Below are 11,383 nucleotides of genomic sequence, written 5' to 3'. Positions count from 1 at the left end.
ACGCATGGTTCCAATGTTCTGGTTCTCTATCCAGGCTTTATCTGACCTTGTGATGTGGCAAAGGGCATTGTCCTGTTGGAAAATCCGGTCATTGGAGGCAGGAAAGAGTTTTCCAGCTGATGGAAGAATGCTGTTTTTAAGAGTAGCCCTGTACATGACCTGGTTCATTCACCCTTCACATAATTGCATTTCCCTGATTCCATCTATAGTGAAACAACCCTGATCCACCTCCATGTTTTGCTGTAGGGGCAGACAGTCTGGTTTGTAGGTTCTCCAGGCTTCCTCCTAACCAGTAAGTTGGCATTAAAATGCACAAGAAATTGAAGAAAACAAGAGTGGTCTAATAATTTTTTCCATGACTATATACAGAGGAATGTGGGCAGCTGGACACCCTTTGAACTAATATGTAATCGTTGGATGGGACATTCCTAAACATTTGACAGTAATCTGCAGTCGCCTGTGATCAAGACAACCTTCCTGCTTGAAATTCCCAAAAGTATTAGGAGGGTTCGGCACTGATGTTGGGTCAAGTCAAGCTTTAAACAGCACAAGTGCCTCCAGAGAAGAATATGATTGGCATTATAAATTAATCAAGCAAGTTTCTAAATTTAGGTTAAGACCCTGTAGTGTTATTTATAGCATGGGTAATTTAGGTATTATGGATTAAAACCCTTCAATAAATCATATAAAATACTACTTTATCCAACTGTACTACCTATCAATGGATATCGCATTTAAATCAACAGTCGGTGAGCTAAATTGCTTTCCAGTAGAGGAATAAAATTGCCATTACAAACTATTGAGGTTAACATCGTACAGTTTTTATTTACTACTTGAGTTTATCTAAGTTATTTAAATATTATAATTCAAACCCTATAGTAATGATGAAAATACAAATTTATCTCAGATCCTACAATATTGTATGCCATGCAAATGAACCTACAAATGTATAAGTAGAAAATGCAACAGTTTTCGTTTAGATTCCTTTTTAGCAATTACATTGGTGGTAGTGAAGAGGAAGAACTTCCTTTGAACAGAAAAAGACTTCAAGGAGAAGCAGGCTCAGGCCGTCTGCCTCCACTGGGACGAGGGTAAAGGTGAAACAGAAAAGAACAGCAAAGACAAACAGACAGCAGTCAAAAGAGCAGAAACACTGGATAGATTGGTGGAACCAGCAGCTGTAAGTCAGACTCATGCAGCTCCAGAGCCAGAAATGCCTGCAGAGAGGTACAAGGAGAGGGAGGACAAAGCACAAACTATGGAAGTGATGAGAAGACAAAGAGTAAAATGCATGGAGGTAGTGAAAAGAATCACAGAACACTCAAGTATAAAAACATGTGAAGGGAACCATATGAAAAGGATAGCGAAAGTAAAGCATAGTGGTTAGTTCGAAGAGTAAAAGAGAAAAGTGGAAGAACCAAAACAAGGGGGGGGGGGCTTTAATTTTGATTTGAAATTGCCAATGGTGTAACTGGATTTAATGTTAAGTAGGCAATAACCTAAGAAGTCCTTTGGTATTCAAGCATGACTGTGGAAGCCGGAGAAGTAACCATGATAATGAACCCAGTGACCGAGGGGCAGAAAATGAATTTAACATATTGGTAGTGTATTAGGGAGCTGAAGTATTAAAGGCTTTATAACAAATTCTAAATGTAACACCAGGCTCACTGTCTTGGTTTCAGCTCGTCCAAAAGGGCTGCTCCTCAGCAAACTGGTTTTTGTAGGCTTTTCCTTGTGCACAGGGGTATTCGCATGATGAAATGGTAAGGGGCTAAACACAACAAGAAGCAAACCACCATCCATTATCTATAACAGCTTCACCCTGTAGAAGGATAAAGTAGTGTATTTCAGATGACATAGGGCAAAAGGCAGGGTACATCCTGGACAGATCACCAGTCCATCAGAGGACCAACCATGGACAGTCACACTCATACCTACAGCCAGTTAGTCATCAATTAGCCTACCATGCAGGGAAACACACCAGCTGGAGATTCAAGCAAAGACCTTCTACCTGTGAGGTGATGTACATGAACCACTGCTGCTCATTAGAATTAGAAGCACAATATTACCTAAAATCGTCACCTGCTGCAGAAATAAGGTTTCTCTTAACAGGAACTAAATATGAGGGCAGTCTAAATACCTATGTTCATATAGTGTACCACAGCCGTAGCATTCACTGATATACACATCTAAGCTGGTGAAGGAAAATTTCAGCACCACGGTCAGTGGTGTGAATTCTCTGCAGTGAGCATATTGACCACTAGAGGGGGCTGCAGCTTCATGTCAGCAGCACTTTGATAAACATGAAGTAAACGGTGCACATGACTTCTAAGCATTTTCTTACAATGTTGGTGTGACCTCAGACTCTCTATAGTGGCAAATGATGTACGTATGACGGTAGAATTTCATTTTTTCTGTCTCATGAAATACATTTTTACATTGTCACATACTAGATATCTGAGAGTTACAGAAATGTAAGTGAGGAAGTCCTAAAAGTGACACATTTAATTCAAATTGAGGAGATTGAAAGAGGTTGAATTGTTTTATTCATCCTCTTACTGGCTGGTTTCTGTCATGTATATTATTTTACCACTAAAATATCAATGGAAGTGTTTTGAAACAAGCAGTCTAACTATATTACTTATATTTATTTTATTTTATTTTTATTTTTTATTTTTAAGAAGCTGTTTACCAAATATTCAAAAGAAAGAATAAATCTGTATTCAGAGTAGAGTTTTTCAGGAGGTCTCAAATAGAAAACACAGGATGAAAAGACTTTTACGTTGTAAGTAGTGTGTTTTAAACAAGGCTAAATTGTACATAACATATTTCCTGCTAGCTGCCATTAGCCAAATTTATATGCATTAATATATCTTGAACCTTTTGTAAATACACTGCTCAAAAAAATTAAAGGAACACTTTTTAATATAAGTATTGCATCAAATCAGTGAAACATGGGATACTGATCTGGTCAAGTAAGTAAAAAAGAGTTTTTTTTAGTCAGTTTCAGCTGCTTTGGTGTTCATGAAATTAACAACAGGTACACTAGAGGGGTAACAATGAGACAACCCTCAAAGCAGGATTGGTTTTACACATGAAGGTCTCTGACATTTCATTCCCTTCTTGTGTTTTCTGACTGTTTTTCAATAGTTTTGCATTTGGCTAGGGTAAGTGTCGCTTCTGGTAGCATGAGGCGATACCTGGACCCTACAGAGTTTGAAGAGGCAGTCCAACTCCTCCACAATGGCACATCAATACGTGCCATTACCAGAAGGTTTGCTGTGTTGCCCAGCATAGTCTCAACAGCATGGAGGAGGTTCCAGGAGACAGGCAGTTACTCGAGGAGAGCTGGACAGGGCTGCAGAAGGTCCTCAACCGATCAGCAGGACAGGTATCTGCTCCTTTGTGCAAGGAGGAACAGGATGAGCACTGCTATAGCTCTACAAAATGACCTCTAGCAGGCCACTGGTGTGAATGTCTCTGACCAAACAATCAGAAACAGACTTCATGAGGAAGGTCTGAGGGTCCAGTGTGTCCTGTGCTCACTGCCTGACACCGTGGAGCTTGATTAGCATTTGCCATAGAACACAGGAATTGGGCAGGTCTGCCAATGGTGCCCTTTGCTTTTCACAGATGAGAGCAGGTTCATCATGAGCACATGTGACAGACATGAAAGGGTCTGGAGAAGCCTTGGAGAATGTTATGCTGCCTGTAACATTGTTCAGCATGACTGGTTGGTGGTGGGTCAGTGATGGTCTGAGGAGGCATATCCATGGAGGGACGCACAGACCTCTACAGGCTGGACAACGGCACTACCATTAGGTATCAGGATTAAATCCTTGGATCCATTGTCAGACCCTACATTGGTGCAGTGGTCCTGGATTCCTTGTGGTGTAACGACAATGCCTGGCCTCATGTGGCAGAGGATGCAGCACTTCCTGGAGGATGAAGGAATTAACAGCATTGACTGGCCCCAATACCTGACCGTGAATCCAATGAACACCTTTGGAACATTATGTTTTGTTCCGATCCGACACCACCAGGTTGCTCCTCAGACTGTCCAGGAGCTCAGCGATGCCCTGGTTCAGATCTGGGAGGAGATACGCCAGGACACCATCCATCGTCTCATCATAGCTTGTCCTGATCTTGTCAGACCATGCATACAACACATGGAGGCCATACAAACTACTGAATACCATTTTGAGTTTGCTGCCAAGGAATTTCAGCGAGATGGACTAGCCTGCCACATCAGTTTTTCACTTTGATTTTGGGTGTCTTGAATTTAGCCCTCCTGGGGGTTGATAATTTTCATTTCCATCAACAATGTGGTATCTTTTCATTCCTAACACATTCATCCAGTCCATATCAATGTAAATATCCAGTTTGTTTTTTCCCCCAGTATTGAAATATGTGTTTCAAAGTGTTCCTTTAATTTTTTTGAGCAGTGTTATAATACCAGAAACTATTTACCTTGAAAAAAAATTCATAACCTTATTTTGTTCAAATAAAACATAAAAAGCTGCCCCCTGCACCCCTTTTCTGTCTTTCCACTCATTCTATAATTTTTGTTTCTTTCTTTTGTTTCTCTCTGACATAACAGATAACCGCACTACAATCCTCCAATTCTCTATTTTATAGTCATCCAAATGTATTACTGGAAGAGATAGGAGCCTCCAAATGAAAGAACCTGATAAATGCTAAATGGGAAAGTGAGTCAGCTCTTCGGCTCATGACTGATGCAATTTCATACTCGGTGAAAGGCTGCAGTCGGTAACATTATTCAAAGGATGTTGGAAAGACTGTAGGAAAGCTTTCTGTCATTTAAAAAAATATGATAAATCTTTCAGCACACATACAGTAACATATATCTGTTATTATAATTAAATGAATGTAATATATTTGACTTCTATTATTAGCATGTATTATATCATCTCGTCTCATAGCTAAAAGCGTATCCACGTTGTCAGACAGGTCAGCAGAATATCGGATGTGTATGTTTGATTCAGTGATAAGACTGGCATAATAAGTTTAGCACGGATGGTATAAAATGAACTCAGCATAATAATGAAATTTGACACCATTGATTCAATTATCTGCTGCAAGATTTCTCAAAATGAAAAGAAAACCCATTAAAAAACACATCTCCAGTGTTTACATCAGCTCAGGGAACTTGACAAAGAAATATGTTGCTGTTTGTACGAGTCGATAAACCCAGATCACTCAACGATGAGCACAAACAACAAAGTGGCGGTCCGATATACCACTCATATGTGAATGGAAGAATTCAGATTCAGTTTCAATTGAATAAACCATGTTGTATGTGATGGAGGTAAACGTATCCACCTGATGACTTCCAATAATGCCATGAGAGCTACTTCAGGCCAGCAGAACTAGAACTTTAGCGTGAAAAAATGGCCAATTTAGATGTTAACATACAGACTGTTTTCTCCACATCTCTAACCTATCATATACAGGCTTTTATGAATATTTGATAAATTATCTGATTTATTGTGTGATCTATTAGTATAACAAGTTCTTTTCCTGTATTATTTTTTTAAAAAGGCTTTGAAATGCTGCTATCCTGAGGTTAAAAAAAGTTTCAAAATTTATTAACAGACCACGAACATTGTGAGAAAAATTTTTTATTTGGTTCTTGCATGTTAATATCAGAGCACATAGGTAATGGTCTACCAGAGGGGTGCACTATGAGCGCTTAGTGAGGTTTGTTGAGCCGGGAGTATTTTAACCTGCCTAGATCACCATGGCAACTGATGCTACGTACAATTAAGTTGCTTCGCAGTGCACCCTCTCATGGCTAATCTAAGTGCAACACCAACACACAGGAAAGAACAAAGAGGATATGATATGATATAACTCCACATTATATTATGTTGTATTAAGCTCAGAAATAGCTGCATAGATTTTACCAACAGTATATTCTCCCAGAACTTCTGCATATTAACTCATATCTACAAAGTACAGAGTGTAAACAACAGAAGGCCTGCATGTCTGCAAACACAGTATCTATCATCACTGGCAGCAGTTCTGCATAGAAGCTGTGAGTGGATTACTCTAGGAATACTGGGCATTCGTCTCCATATTTGTTAAGAAAAAATGTGTTTTTGGTGCATAGTTACAAAGTGAAAGGTGCAATAAGCAACTTTTGGACATACATATGGCATTAATATAATGGTAATAATCATTTGTTACATACAGTTATAGAAGATGAAGTCAACTCCCTCTGTGTTATTTTGGCAGACAGTATGGTTGTTCCCCCCTTTAGAAACTAACCCTCCTTATAATAAGATGAAGATTTGAGAGTGACCTTTGACACAGCAATGGAAAGCCAAAGAGCAGCCCCTCAAAACAAAAACAAAAGTGAGAAAAGAAGACCTGGACTAATCCTGTTCACCTGAATTATTCATTTCAGGAGGGTGGAGCTGCGGTCAGCGTGTCATTGTTCGAGTTGCTGGAGCTTTACAACATCCAGTGGTGTCCAAATGTTGCACACAGACCTTTAAACAAAACACTGACTATAGTGCTGGTCACAGTGCATGCAGCTGACCAGAATTAAATGTGTGTTTTGGCTTCAGAGCAGAGTTGTGTTCTTAGCTTTGCACACAACAGCTGACTGCCTGTAGACATGACAACATACTGTTTCTTTGGTGGTAAGATTGAATGGTTCCATCCCAATACACACTGCAGGGTTTTGTGAGTAGTGGACGATCTCTAGTAACTGCTACATAAGACTGGGTGGCTGTTGGACCACTAGAAGGAAAGAATGTTTAAACATGTGCAAAGGTGTGCGTTAAGTGCACTGTTGTCTGCTTACCTCGAGGCTCTTCAACACGTGCTTTACTGCTCAAGTGTAGGTTATGGCTCCTTTAGCACTTCACAGCAGAGGCAGGAGGCAGGGAGAACCCAGCATTGTTCACAGCTCTTTACTGTACCAGCATGTGTAGGAGGACACACATACTGTGATGTAAGTATGCTGGTGGTAAATGGCAGCTATGCGTCCAGTAAAGAGGAGGAGAATGCCACAACAATAAAGATGTAAACTATGCAGGCCTTGAAGATATTTAAAGATGCCCTTGAAATACACTCAATGCTCACTTAGGAGCCTCAACTGTAGAATGTAATGCAATCAAAAGAACAGCTTAGCTATAAGTTCTACTTTTGATATAATAAGATTCAGTTTGATGACATTGTAATTTAATTACGATTACCATCACTACATACTGTATGTACTCAGACACAAAATACAGAGGCATAACATTTGTGCTGGATGCATTAAATGCAGAGTATACACGGCGTACCTCATTAAGTGTATTTTATGGGGTAGCAATTGTTTGTTACACTTTGAAGTACAGACTAGGTTTTTTTGGTAGTAGACTTTAAATGTAAAAAAAAAGAAAAAATGTTTGTTCATTACACTAATCTCTACAAGGAACCCCCCAAGTTCTGTATTCTGATTTGACATGCTTTGGAAACAAATGAATACAGTATGGAGACCTGGGAAAACACAGAATCTGGCTCAGCTTTTAGATGATTTTAATCAGTCCATTCATGAGTGGAGATAAATGTGCAGTGTGGAGCTTTATAGTTGCTCCAAAGTGAGATCACTGCTGGCAAGCGGCCCAGAAGTCCTCAGTGTTGGAAGCGTCACATGAAAAAGACCTCATCAGACAGAATGAACCGTCACTTTGAGGTGGGCTGCTCTTCCATGCCCGCCTGTGTCATGAGCTCAGCCACGTTCTTCTCAAGGTCATCGATGCGAGTTCCCATCTGATCGAGTGTGAAAGTTAAGAAATCGGCACATCACGAGGTAATAAAGGAAGAAAATGTCATTTTGCATCTACATTGTGTTCATGTTCAGAGCCATACGTATTTATAACACATCCAAATCAGCCTTTAAAGGGAAAAACAAGGATCAGTGGGCTAACGGTAGCTAAACTAAATAGTCGTAGGAGAAATAGGACTGACAAGGCAAAAAACATTGGCCTTATTTATGGAAAAACACACAGAACTGTTATTGTAGGAAAAAAAACAAGTGTAATAGAATAATAAAATGAATTATGACAGATCTTGTGCTTTCACTAATACTACCCCATTCACACCTGGTATTTAATGGACATCAATATCAGAATAAACTATTTGGATAAGCGAAAACACATTGATGCAAAAGGAAAAACTGAAGAAAAAAAAGTAGGAAGGGTCACCTACATCCATCTCCTCATGATAATTTAAGCGGGAAGAGGTTAGGTCAGCAAAAAAACACAAAAAAACCCAAACAAAACAGAGAGGCCATATAGCAGTGTGGCTCTCTTGAACCCGAGATACATCATATTTGTTGACATGTCAGCCATTCCTGCCTAACTGACTTGTACCTGGAGAGTAGATCAAACTATGGGTATGATAAAGATAAAAAGGGCATATTTATTCCAGGTGAAAATACAAAGACGCATAGATCAGATAGACAGTGTAACCTGATACAGATCAGAGCCTGTGAGGAATGATCTCCATGTCTATCCATGTATAAATAAACAGTACAGTACAAGACTGTTAGAAACATGTTGATGTTTAGAGTTTTGTTCACAACGCTATGCTACCAGGAACGTGTCTGACAGAATCATTCTGCAGCAAGACAAAGAGTCCGAACGCAAAGCAAGCATCGGGAGGAACTACCTTTAGGAGAACATAAATGCAGCAATAGATCCACAGCATGGGACAAACCAACAGACGACCCTGAAACAAGCTAAATCAATCTTAGAACTGTGGCAAGTTCTCCAAGAAACTGAGCAACCTGCTGAGTACCTTTTTTTTTTTTTTAAAAAAAGCGCAAACATACACTGTCGTCAAAAGATTGGGGTCACTTAGAAACATGCTTATTTTTGAAAGAAAAGCATTTTTTTTCACTGAAGAGAACACTAAATTAATCAGAAATACAGTCTAGAGTCTAGAATGCGATAGAAATAAGCAGAACCACGTGAAATGGAAAATAAGCTGTACTTTCTTTGAAAAATGACAACAATTTAGAGGATATGAACAAATTTGGACAAAAAAATGTAAAGATCATAGAAATAGCTCAAATGCGTCATTAACACACACAACACAATGTCATATAGTCTTTTGTTACTTGTGTACGTCATTTTCAGCCGGAAGAAACCTAATGCTCGAATAAAAAAAATAATCACCAGAAATGAAAATTTGGCAACGAGACTTTAAGTTAGTATGAGTTTGACCGTCCCCTAGCGGCCATATTTGATTTAACAGAGACATTAGTGTAGTTAATGAGTGCTGCCAGGTGTGTTTAGCTAACTGCACTACCAGACTGCAGGTAAACGCTTTACTGCGTCATTTCTGCGCCGCCCCTCAAACGTTTCACCGTAAAGAAAATATCACACAATAAAGGATATTTTTCGATTCCAGCTGTTCAGACATTGCCTGGAATCTTCCCTGAAGTCGCTGCATCGTCGTCTCCATCTAAAAGGGACATAAAATCCTCAGAAAAAGTCTCCATGCAGATGTTTCTCCGCCCAGCTGTTCCTCTACAGGACGTACAGAAACGTCCAACAAACTTACCGCCTCGGTCATGTCGTTAGCTGCTCGACACTCCGTCTTTGACATCGTTATTCTCAACAACACACACACTCTTCAGCTGAATTTAACTAAACGACACACAACCTGATTGTGAGGATTTGTTTAGTCGAATTGGGAACGATAAACTGCCCCGGCTGAGTCCTTTCAGTAGTGTTAGCTGTGACTTCTGTAACTTTGCGGCACCGACACCTCACAGTGAAAACACCGACAGCCGCCCGGAGCGACTGTAATTTCAAAATAAAAGCCCCTTTGCAGAAAACCGCTTCATTTTACTTTCAGTGACAGAACAGGTATATTTGGAAGACTGTCCGTGTCAGTTAACTAACAAACTATTTTTGAATAATGTACTGATGCTTATTTAATTTGCATTTATTCATATATAGTCCATCACTGACATGTATTTTATGTAACCAGGTCAGTTGTGCAACAGTGGTTAAGGGTTAAGTATATGTATTATGGTATTAGTATTATTTATTCTACCATATATATTTTTTTATTTTGTTGTTCTTTTATTGTTATAATTACACAAAGTTTGGTTTACTTCTCAGTTGCTGTGTGGAACTTTTGCTGGGGGGCCCCTGTACCTCTATGTACATGAGTTTTTCTCACCTTACATCTCCCCTTTTAGTTACGTGTTCTGAGAAAGAGGAGTACAAGTCTGTGTGACGGAAGATTCTGAGTGTCTTTTTTCTCAACTGTAAAGGCTGTAATAAACCAAGATCGTCTCCAAAAAGATCTATGTGTTGCCACTGTGACCTCACAGGTAGAAGATCCTGGTTTCGGATCTTGGCCTGGGATCTTTCTGTGTGGAATTTGCATGTTCAACCTGAGTTAGCTGGGATAGACTCCAGCCTCCCCGCAACCCTACAGAGGATAAATCAGTGAACAGAAAATGGATGGCTGGATGGATGGATGGATGGTATAAAGCTTTAACATTTCAGTCTAATTCTGTCATGTGTGTTTCAGCCATAGGTGTAGATTTTGGAGGACTGCAGCAGAACCCCCCCCCCCCCCCCCCCCCCTCATTATTTAAAACACAAACATTTGATCCCACCTTAATAAAAGCACAATCAGAAGAACCAGCCTGTTCCACCAGAGGTCAGCACACTTAGGTGTCCAACTTGAATGCCTTTCCCAATGTGCATAGTGTTTTTATTAGGTGAAGTCCCATGTAGCCTCTTTGGCCTGTGTCTGGCTAATCTCCATAGGCCAAGGCTCGACCACCAGACCAGTGCAGAAGGACCAAGTCTCCCTTTTCCAGGCAATGTTGCACTGCTCCGATTCACTGAGGTCTTTAAATCAGTCTTTGTCTCCCTATCAGGAGCTGTTGCCTCCTACAACATCGTTCCCAGGATCTTAGGTACACACTGATTTCTTCATTATAAAACGTTCATAAGGTGACTGGGCACAGCCTTACAGATAAAATGAGGAGCTTAGACATCCAGAGTGAGCTCACAGTGGAGTCACTGCTTCTTTGTGTCAAAAGGACCTAATGGAGTTGGTTTTGGGCTGATTGGGATGCCTCCTGGGTGCTTTAGTTTAAGGGTTTTCTGGGCATCTGGAAGGAGACCTCAGAGCACACCCATACATACCTCATCAGGCCCAGGAACTCCTCTGAATCCTCCAGGAGGACGTAGAAAACGTTGCTGGAGAACAGAACTTCGGTAGTGGCCTGCTTAGCCTGCTGCCGCCACAACCCGACTCTGGATAAACAAAAGAAAATGGATGTGTGTTGACTCAGTGGTGAATATCAATCTACAGGACAATAAATACTTGAAAGCAG

The sequence above is a fragment of the Acanthochromis polyacanthus genome, chromosome 11 (genome assembly GCF_021347895.1).
Source record: "Acanthochromis polyacanthus isolate Apoly-LR-REF ecotype Palm Island chromosome 11, KAUST_Apoly_ChrSc, whole genome shotgun sequence".
NCBI classification, from domain to species: Eukaryota; Metazoa; Chordata; class Actinopteri; family Pomacentridae; genus Acanthochromis; species Acanthochromis polyacanthus.
The sequence above is the reverse complement of the archived record's forward strand: the minus strand, read 5'-3'. Positions refer to the sequence as shown.